Source organism: Magnolia sinica, chromosome 3 (assembly GCF_029962835.1).
Source record: "Magnolia sinica isolate HGM2019 chromosome 3, MsV1, whole genome shotgun sequence".
Taxonomy (NCBI): domain Eukaryota; kingdom Viridiplantae; phylum Streptophyta; class Magnoliopsida; order Magnoliales; family Magnoliaceae; genus Magnolia; species Magnolia sinica.
In genome coordinates, this window is record NC_080575.1 from 91,776,474 (window position 1) to 91,786,227 (window position 9,754).

A 9,754-nucleotide genomic window follows, 5' to 3' on the forward strand; every position below is an offset into this window, starting at 1 on the left:
GTTGGGGTTAACTGTAAATCATTTATAGTTGTTTATAATAATATTAAAAAAATCTTTTTGTAAAAAAATGATTTCATTTGATTTTTTTGTATGGATGCATCATGCATGGTTTTATGATAAAACACATGTACGTACATGTGTATATGTATGCATGCATGCATGGATGGACAAATTATGCATGTGTGTATGCATGCATACATGCATGGATGGATTTATGTGTGTGTATATGTATGTATGTATGCATGCATGGATGGAAGACTGGATGGATGGATCATCACACATGTGTGTTTATGTGTGTATGCATGCATGGATGGATGGATGTATCATCATGCATGTTTGTGTGCATGATCCCAAACCTAAACCCAACCCCAAACCCAAACCCGATTTCCTAAACCTAAACCTTAACTTATCCTCAATTCCCTAAAGTTATAACCTATAACCTATAACCTAAAACCTACACCTAATCATGTGCATATATTTACGGATATATATAGATCCATGTATCGGTTGTATGGATCTACACATAGGTTGCATTATAGGGAAACATTTAATGATGTGTCATACAGGTTGTGACTATCAAAGATATAATATCACCTCCTTATAGGGAAACATTTAATGATGTGTACAGGTAAATTCATTTTTTTTATTCCTTATATTGTTTCCCAGTTATATTTGTGTTGGTTTTAGAGTACAGGTAGTAATAGAAAGTGTTGTTCGATTATGGCTTATAAACAAAGGGATGAGTAACCAACAATACGAATATAGGAGGCCTTCCCTAGGTATCCAAATGCTTTTAGATATAATTATGTTGTTTTAAAATGTATTAGATTAAAATTGATGGAGCAGACCCGGATGTGCGTCGGAGCTATCCGGATGTTGAGCGGGGGTCCCTGGAAGGTGGGAACCACTGTTATGACCATGATGAAGCTGTCCATTTCCTATGGACAGCATTGGAGTGGCCTGACCATTTGGACGGGCCATGTTTATGTATTAACTCGAAATTGATGGAGCAGACCCGGATGTGCGTCGGAGCTATCCGGATGTTGAGCGGGGGTCCCTGGAAGGTGGGAACTGTTGTTATGACCATGATGAAGCTGTTCATTTCCTATGGATGACATTGGAAGGGCCTGGCCAATTAGAGCAGGCCATGTTTATATATTTATTCGAAATTGATGGAGCAAACCCGGATGTGGGTCGGAGCTATCCGGATGTTGAGCGGGGTCTCTGAAAGATGGTAACCACTATTATGATTATGATGAAGTTGTCCATTTCCTATGGACAGCATTGGAAGGGCCTAGCCAATTGGAGTAGGCCGTGTTTATATCTGTATTTGCAAGTACCACACCCTTAACCTATAACCTAAACCTATTCTCAAATCCCAAAACCTATAACTACAAACTAAACCTATAACCTAAACTCAATTACCTAAACTTTAACCTACAACCTAACCTAAACTTATACTTATAACCTAAACCTATTCTCAAATCCCAAAACCTATAACCTAAACCATACCCTAAACCTATAACCTATAACCTGAACCTATAACCTAAACTCAATTCCCTAAACCTTAACCTATAATCTAACCTAAACCTATACTTATAACTTAAAGCTATTCTCAAATCCCAAAACCTATAACCTATAACCTATATCCTGAACCTATAACCTAAACTCAATTCCCTAAACCTTAACCTATAACGTAACCTAAACCTATACTTATAACCTAAACCTATTCTCAAATCCCAAAACCTATAACTACAACCTAAACCTTAACCAAAAACCTATAACCTAACCTAAACCTAAACTTATAACCTTAACCTTAACATATAACCTTAACCTAAACGTAAACCTAAACCTAAACCTATTCTCAAATCCCTAAACCTAAACCTAAACCTATAACCTTACCTATTCTCAAATCTCTAAACCTAAACCTATAACGTATAACCTAAACATAAACCTAAAACCTAAATGTATTCTCAAATCCCTAAACCTAAACCTACACCTAATCCTAATCCCAACTCCCTAACCTAAACCTAAACCTAAACTTGAAAACCCAAACCTAAACCTAATCTTGAACCCGAACCCAATTTCCTAAACCTAAACCTCAACCTATTCTCAATTCCCTAAACCTTAACCTATAACCTAATCTAAACCTAAATCTATAACCTAAACCTAAACCTAAACCTATAACCTAAGTGTATTCTCAAATCCTTAAACCTAAACCTACACCTAATCCTAATCTCAACTCCTTAACCTAAACCTAAACCCGATCCCGAACCCGATCTCGATTTCCTAAACCTAAACCTTAACCTATTCTCAATTCCCTAAACCTATAGCTTATAACCTAAACCGAAACCTAAACCTAAACCTAAACCTAAACCTATAACCTATAACCTAAACATAAACCTAAAACCTAAATGTATTCTCAAATTCATAAACCTAAACCTACACCTAATCCTAATCTCAACTCCCTAACCTAAACCTAAACCTAAACTTGATAACCCAAACCCAAACTCGATCCTGAACCCGAACCCGATTTCCTAAACCTAAACCTTAACCTATTCTTAATTCCCTAAACTTTAACCTATAACCTAACCTAAACCTAAATCTATAACCTAAACCTAAACTTAAAACCTAAGTGTATTCTCAAATCCTTAAACCTAAACCTACACCTAATCCTAATCCCAACTCCTTAACCTAAACTTAAACTTAAATTTGAAAACCCAAACCTAAACCCGATCCCGAACCCGAACCCGATTTCCTAAACCTAAACATTAACCTATTCTCAATTCCCTAAACATATATCTTATAACCTAAACCTAAACCTAAACCATCACCTAAACCTAAACCTAAACCTATAACCTATAACCTTGACCTAAACCTAAACCTAAACTTGTAACCTATAACCTAAACCTAAACCTAAAACCTAAATGTATTCTCAAATCCCTAAACCTAAACCTACACCTAATCCTAATCTCAACTCCCTAACCTAAACCTAAACCTAAACTTGAAAACCCAAACCTAAACCCGATGCTGAACCCGAACCCGATTTCCTAAACCTAAACCTTAACCTATTCTCAATTCCCTAAACCTATAGCTTGTAACTTAAACCGAAACCTAAACCTAAACCTAAACCTAAACCTATAACTTAAAACCTAAATATAAACCTAAAACCTAAATGTATTCTCAAATTCCTAAACCTAAACCTACACCTAATCCTAATCTCAACTCCCTAACCTAAACCTAAACCTAAACCCGATCCCGAACCCGAACCCGATTTCCTAAACCTAAACCTTAACCTATTCTCAATTCCCTAAACCTTAACCTATAACCTAACCTATACCTAAATCTATAACCTAAACCTAAACCTAAAATGTAAGTGTATTCTCAAATCCTTAAACCTAAACCTACACCTAATCCTAATCTCAACTCCTTAACCTAAACTTAAACCTAAATTTGAAAACCCAAACCTAAACCCAATCCCGAACCCGAACCTGATTTCCTAAACCTAAACATTAACCCATTCTCAATTCCCTAAACCTATATCTTATAACCTAAACCTAAACCTAAACCATCACCTAAACCTAAACTTAAACCTAACCTATAACCTTGACCTAAACCTAAACCTAAACCTGTAACCTATAACCTAAACCTAAACCTAAAACCTAAATGTATTCTCAAATCCCTAAACCTAAACCTACACCTAATCCTAATCTCAACTCCCTAACCTAAACCTAAACCCGATCCCGAACCCGATTTCCTAAACCTAAACATGTTCTCAATTCCCTAAACCTATAGCTCATAACTTAAACCGAAACCTAAACCTAAACCTAAACCTAAACCTAAACCTATAACCTATAACCTAAACATAGACCTAAAACCTAAATATATTCTCAAATCCCTAAACCTAAACCTACACCTAATCTTAATCTCAACTCCCTAACCTAAACCTAAACCTAAACTTGAAAACCCAAACTTAAACCCGATCCTGAACCCAAACCCGATTTCCTAAACTTAAACCTTAACCTATTCTCAATTCCCTAAACCTTAACCTATAACTTAAACTGTACCTAAATCTATAACCTAAACCTAAACCTAAAACCTAAGTGTATTCTCAAATCCTTAAACCTAAACCTACACCTAATCTTAATCTCAACTCCCTAACCTAAACCTAAACCTAAACTTGAAAACCCAAACCTAAACCTGATCCCGAACCCGAACCCGATTTTCTAAACCTAAAGATTAACCTATTCTCAATTCCCTAAACCTATATCTTATAACTTAAACCTAAACCTAAACTTAAACCTTAACCTTAACCTAAACCTAAACCTAAACCTAAACCTAAACCTATAACCTATAACCATAACCTAAACCTAAACCTAAACTTGTAACCTATAACCTAAACCTAAACCTAAAACCTAAATGTATTCTCAAATCTTTAAACCTAAACCTACACCTAATTCTAATTTCAACTCCCTAACCTAAACCTAAACTTAAACTTGAAAACCCAAACCTAAACCCGATCCCAAACCTGAACCCGATTTTCTAAACTTAAACCTTAACCTTTTCTCAATTCCCTAAACCTATATCTTATAACCTAAACCTAAGCCTAAACCTAAACCTTAACCTAAACCTAAACCTAAACCTATAACCTATAACCTAAACCTAAACCTAAAACCTAAATGTATTCTGAAATCCCTAAACCTAAACCTACACCTAATCCTAATCTTAACTCCTTAACCTAAACCTAAACCTAAACCTGATCTCGAACCCTAACCCGATTTCCTAAACCTAAACCTTAGCCTATTCTCAATTCCCTAAACCTATAGCTTATAACCTAAACCTAAACCTTAACCTTAACCTAAACCTAAACCTAAACCTAAACCTGTAACCTAAACCTAAAACCTAAATGTATTCTCAAATCCCTAAACCTAAACCTACACCTAATCCTAATCTCAACTTCCTAACCTAAACCTAAACCCAATCCCGAATCCGAACCCGATTTCCTAAACCTAAACCTTAATCTATTCTCAATTCCCTAAACCTATTGCTTATATCCTAAACTGAAACCTAAACCTATACCTTAACCTAAACCTAAACCTAAACCTATAACATATAACCTAAACATAAACCTAAAGCTTAAATATATTCTCAAATCCCTAAACCTAAACCTATAGCTAATCCTAATCTCAACTCCATAACCTAAACCTAAACCTAAACTTGAAAACCCAAACCTAAACCCGATCCCGAACCCAAACCCGATTTCTTAAACCTAAACCTAAATGTATTCTCAAATCCCTAAACCTAAACCAACACCTAATCCTAATCTCAACTCCCTAACCTAAACCTAAACTTAAACTTGAAAACCCAAACCAAAACCTAATCCCGAACCCGAACCCGATTTTCTAATCCTAAACCTATTGCTTATAACCTAAACCTAAGCGTAAACCTATAACCTATAACCTTAACCTAAACCTAAACCTAAACCTATAACCTATAACCTAAACCTAAACCTAAAACCTAAATGTATTCTCAAATCCCTAAACCTAAACCTACACCTAATCCTAATCTCAACTCCCTAACCTAAACCTAAACTTGAAAACCCAAACCTAAACCCGATCTCGAACCCGAACTCAATTTCCTAAACCTAAACCTTAACCTATTCTCAATTCCCTAAACCTATAGCTTATAACCAAAACCTAAACCTAAACCTAAACCTATAACATATAACTTAAACCTAAACCTAAAACCTAATATATTCTCAAATCCCTAAACCTAAACCTACACTTAATCATAATCTCAACTCCCTAACCTAAACCTAAACCTAAACTTGAAAATCCAAACCTAAACCCGATCCCGAACCCAAACCCGATTTCCTAAACCTAAACCTTAACCTATTCTCAATTCCTTAAACCTATAGCTTATAACCTAAATCTAAACATAAACCTAAACTTAAACTTTAACCTAAACCAATAACCTATAACCTAAACCTAAACCTAGACCTAAATCCTAAATGTATTCTCAAATCCCTAAACCTAAACCTACACCTAATCCTAATCTCAACTCCTTAACCTAAACCTAAACCTAAACTTGAAAACCCAAACCTAAACCCGATCCCGAACCCGAACCTAATTTCCTAAACCTAAACATTAACATATTCTCAATTCCCTAAACCTATAGCTTATGACCTAAACCTAAACCTAAACCTAAACCTATAACCTATGACCTAAACCTAAACCTAAAACCTAAATGTATTCTCAAATCCCTAAACCTAAACCTACACCTAATCCTAATCTCAACTCCCTAACCTAAACCTAAACCTAAACTTGAAAACCCAAACCTAAACCCGATCCCGAACCCGAACCCGATTTCCTAAACCTAAACCTTAACCTATTCTCAATTCCCTAAACCTTAACCTATAACCTAACCTAAACCTAAACCTATTACCTGCACTTATAACCTAAACCTAAACCTATTACCTACACTTATAACCTAAACCTAAACCTATTACCTGCACTTATAACCTAAACCTATAACCTAAACACAAGCCTAAAACCTAAACCTAAACCTACACCTAATCCTAATCTCAACTCCCTAACCTAAACCTAAACCTAAACTTGAAAACCCAAACCTAAACCCGATCCCGAACCCGAACCTGATTTCCTAAGCCTAAACCTTAACCTATAACCTAACATAAACCTAAACCTATTACCTACACTTATAACCTAAACCTATAACCTAAACATAAGCCTAAAACCTAAACCTAAACCTAAAATCGAAATGTATTTTCAAATCCTTGAACCTAAACCTACACCTAATCCTAATCTCAACTCCGTAACCTAAACTTAAACCTAAACTTGATAACCTAAACCTAAACCCAATCCCAAACTCGGACTCGATTTCCTAAACCTAAACCTTAACCTTAACCTATTCTCAATTCCCTAAAGCTATAACTTATATACTATAACCTATAACTATAACCTAAACCTTAACCTAAACCTATAACCTAAGCCTAAACCTTAACCTAAACCTAAACCAAAACCTATAACCTAAACCTTAACCTATAACCTATAACCTATAACCTAAACTTATAACCTATAACTTATAACCTAATCCTAAACCTAAACCTAAACCTAAAACCTAACACCTAAAACCTAAAACCTAAACCTAAACCTATTTTAATGATCAAATTTATTTTTAAAAAGTGCCCACTTTTTTGGAAGAAGTTTATGCAATTCTTCATGATTCTGAATTATAATGTTTTGTTGGTTTAATATTTTTTTTTTCAGGTGAAAGACACAAAAAGAAAATTGTTGCTGATTTTTTTTTTTTTTTTTTTTTTTATGATGTTAAACTTATATGTATTTATGTGTGGATGAATGTAATGTGGATAAGATTGCTTGTGTTTGGATGGATGTAGTTTATGTTTGGATGAATGTAGTTTATGTTGGATTTACGCAGTTAGGGTTTAGATGGATGTAGTTTATGTTTAGATGAATGTAGTTTATGTTGGATTTACGTAGTTTGGGTTTAGATGGATGTGAATGTGAATATGATGAAATATATTATATAACAGGTGTATATCAGGAAGAATACGATGATGTAACAGGTGTATAATGACCCTCTTATAAGGGACGGTCTATGACAGTCCTTTTTAAGGACGGTCCATGACCGTCCTTTTAAAGGATGGTATGTGGCTATCCTTTGAAGGCCCATAAGAGACGGTCCATGACAGTCCTTTTTAAGGACGGTCCATGACCATCCTTTTAAAGGACGGTCCATGACCATCCTTTTAAAGGACGGTCTATGGCCGTCCTTTGAAGGCTCATCAGAGACGGTCTACGACAGTCTTTTTTAAGGATGGTCCATGACCGTCCTTTTAAAGGACGATCCATGACCGTCATTTAAAGGCTCATAAGAGACTGTTTGAGACCGTCCTTTTTTAGGACGGTTCATGACTGTCCTTTTTTCGTCAATAAAAATGATGGTTTTCGACCGTCCTTTAAGTAATACGACACGTCAAAATTTGACAGCCCTTGCGACGGTCCATGACCGTCCTTTTTGGTCATTTGAGACAGTTTTAGACCGTCCTTTTTTCATAGTTTCGGCGTAGTGCTCGACGTCTCTTGACTGAAGGAGGATTGGTTGAGGGGTTGACTATCCATCGTAGGACTAGACATCATTCGATATCTCCTGAGTTAATTGAGGTTATGGCTGCAAATCAACCTGAAGCACTACTCCACCTAGGGTTGGGGAAGTTCGGGATGAGAATGAGGTGCATCAAGCACCCCTGTCTCATACTTTACGATATTATTTACCACCGGTGGGGGTGAGTACACCCTCATGCATGGTTGTTCTAGAGAATATGGGACACATGGATATCAAGCCAGGGGTGATCCAACTCCTTTGTAAGTTTCGTGGGCTTGAGTCAAAAAATCCATATTTACATCTGAAAGATTTTGATGAGATCATAGCCACTTTATATTTTCTAAACGTGTTTGAGGACACGGTCAGGTTGAAACTTTTTTTCTTTTCTTTGAAAGAAAAGTTAAGACATGGTTGCATTCACTACGTCCTAGATCTATTGGCACATGGAAATGATATGCAAAGGGAGTTCATAAAGAAATTGTTTCTACATTATAAAACGAACACCCTTAGAAAATCAATCATGAACTTCGCCCAAAAGAAGGATGAAACATTTTTCCAATGTTGGGAAAGGTTTAAGGATCTTGTCAGTTCATGCCCACAACACGGTTTTAAAACACGGCGCATTACATACTTTTTCTATGATGGACTGACATCTTCCATGCACTAATTGGTTGAGACAATGTGCAATGGGGAATTCATGAATAAAGATGTCGATGATGTGTGGGACTACTTGGATAGACTTACTGAAAATGCACAATCATGGGACACATACCCAAAATCAAGTACCATGTCTCAGCTGGCTCAATCAAAGGAGAGGGGTGGAATATATCTCCTGAAAGAGGACGATGATATCAATTCTAAAGTGACTAATCTCATAAGAAAATTCGAGGCCATGAAACTAAAGAAGGATAAGGTTAATGAAACTGTTTGCAGTATCTGTGATTGCAACATTCACACAACTGAAAATTGTCCAACAATACCTGCATTTCGAGGGGTGTTGAATGAGCAAACCAATGCCATGAACAATTATTAAAGACCATTCAATGGACCTACCTCCAATACATACAATCCTTGTTGGAGAAATCATCTAAACTTTAGTTGGAGGAATGGACAAACTACTACCCCTCAAGGTTTCTTCAATCAAAATCCAAATCAAGGGAAACCTCAAGAAGAAGCGATTCAAAATTCCACATAAGAGCTCAGTCAAGTAGTACGAGAACTTACGAACTTTATGTAAAAGATAGATTCACGTATAACAGTTATAGAAAAGGGGATGCTTCCTGTACAACCTCTCCCCAATCCTAAACTACAATATGAGATAAGTGATCCAAGCTCTTGAAATCAGATGGAGCAAGCTAAATCTATCACCACTCTTAAGAGTGGGAAGATCATTGACAAAACTATTCCGGTTAGGGCTGAAAAGCCTAAGGACCCGGAAGTGAACAAAGATGATAGATCTAGCCATGCTCCACAAGAATTAGAATCGAAACCTCAAGGAAAGCCAATTGCTTTATTTCCCCAACGGTTGGTTGCACCAAAACTTTTCTCTAACTCTCAGGACATTCTAAAGGTGTTGAAACAAGTGAAGGTCAATATTCCTCTACTTGAT

At 36.1% G+C, this 9,754-nt stretch overlaps 1 non-coding gene across 1 annotated transcript; it reads right to left on the bottom strand.

Moving 5' to 3' along the window:
• Positions 1–8,647: 8,647 nt before the first annotated feature.
• On the bottom strand, positions 8,648–8,754 carry LOC131241822 (small nucleolar RNA R71). The gene has a single exon (XR_009169391.1). It is a non-coding gene; the product is annotated as a small nucleolar RNA R71 (small nucleolar RNA).
• Positions 8,755–9,754: the final 1,000 nt, after the last annotated feature.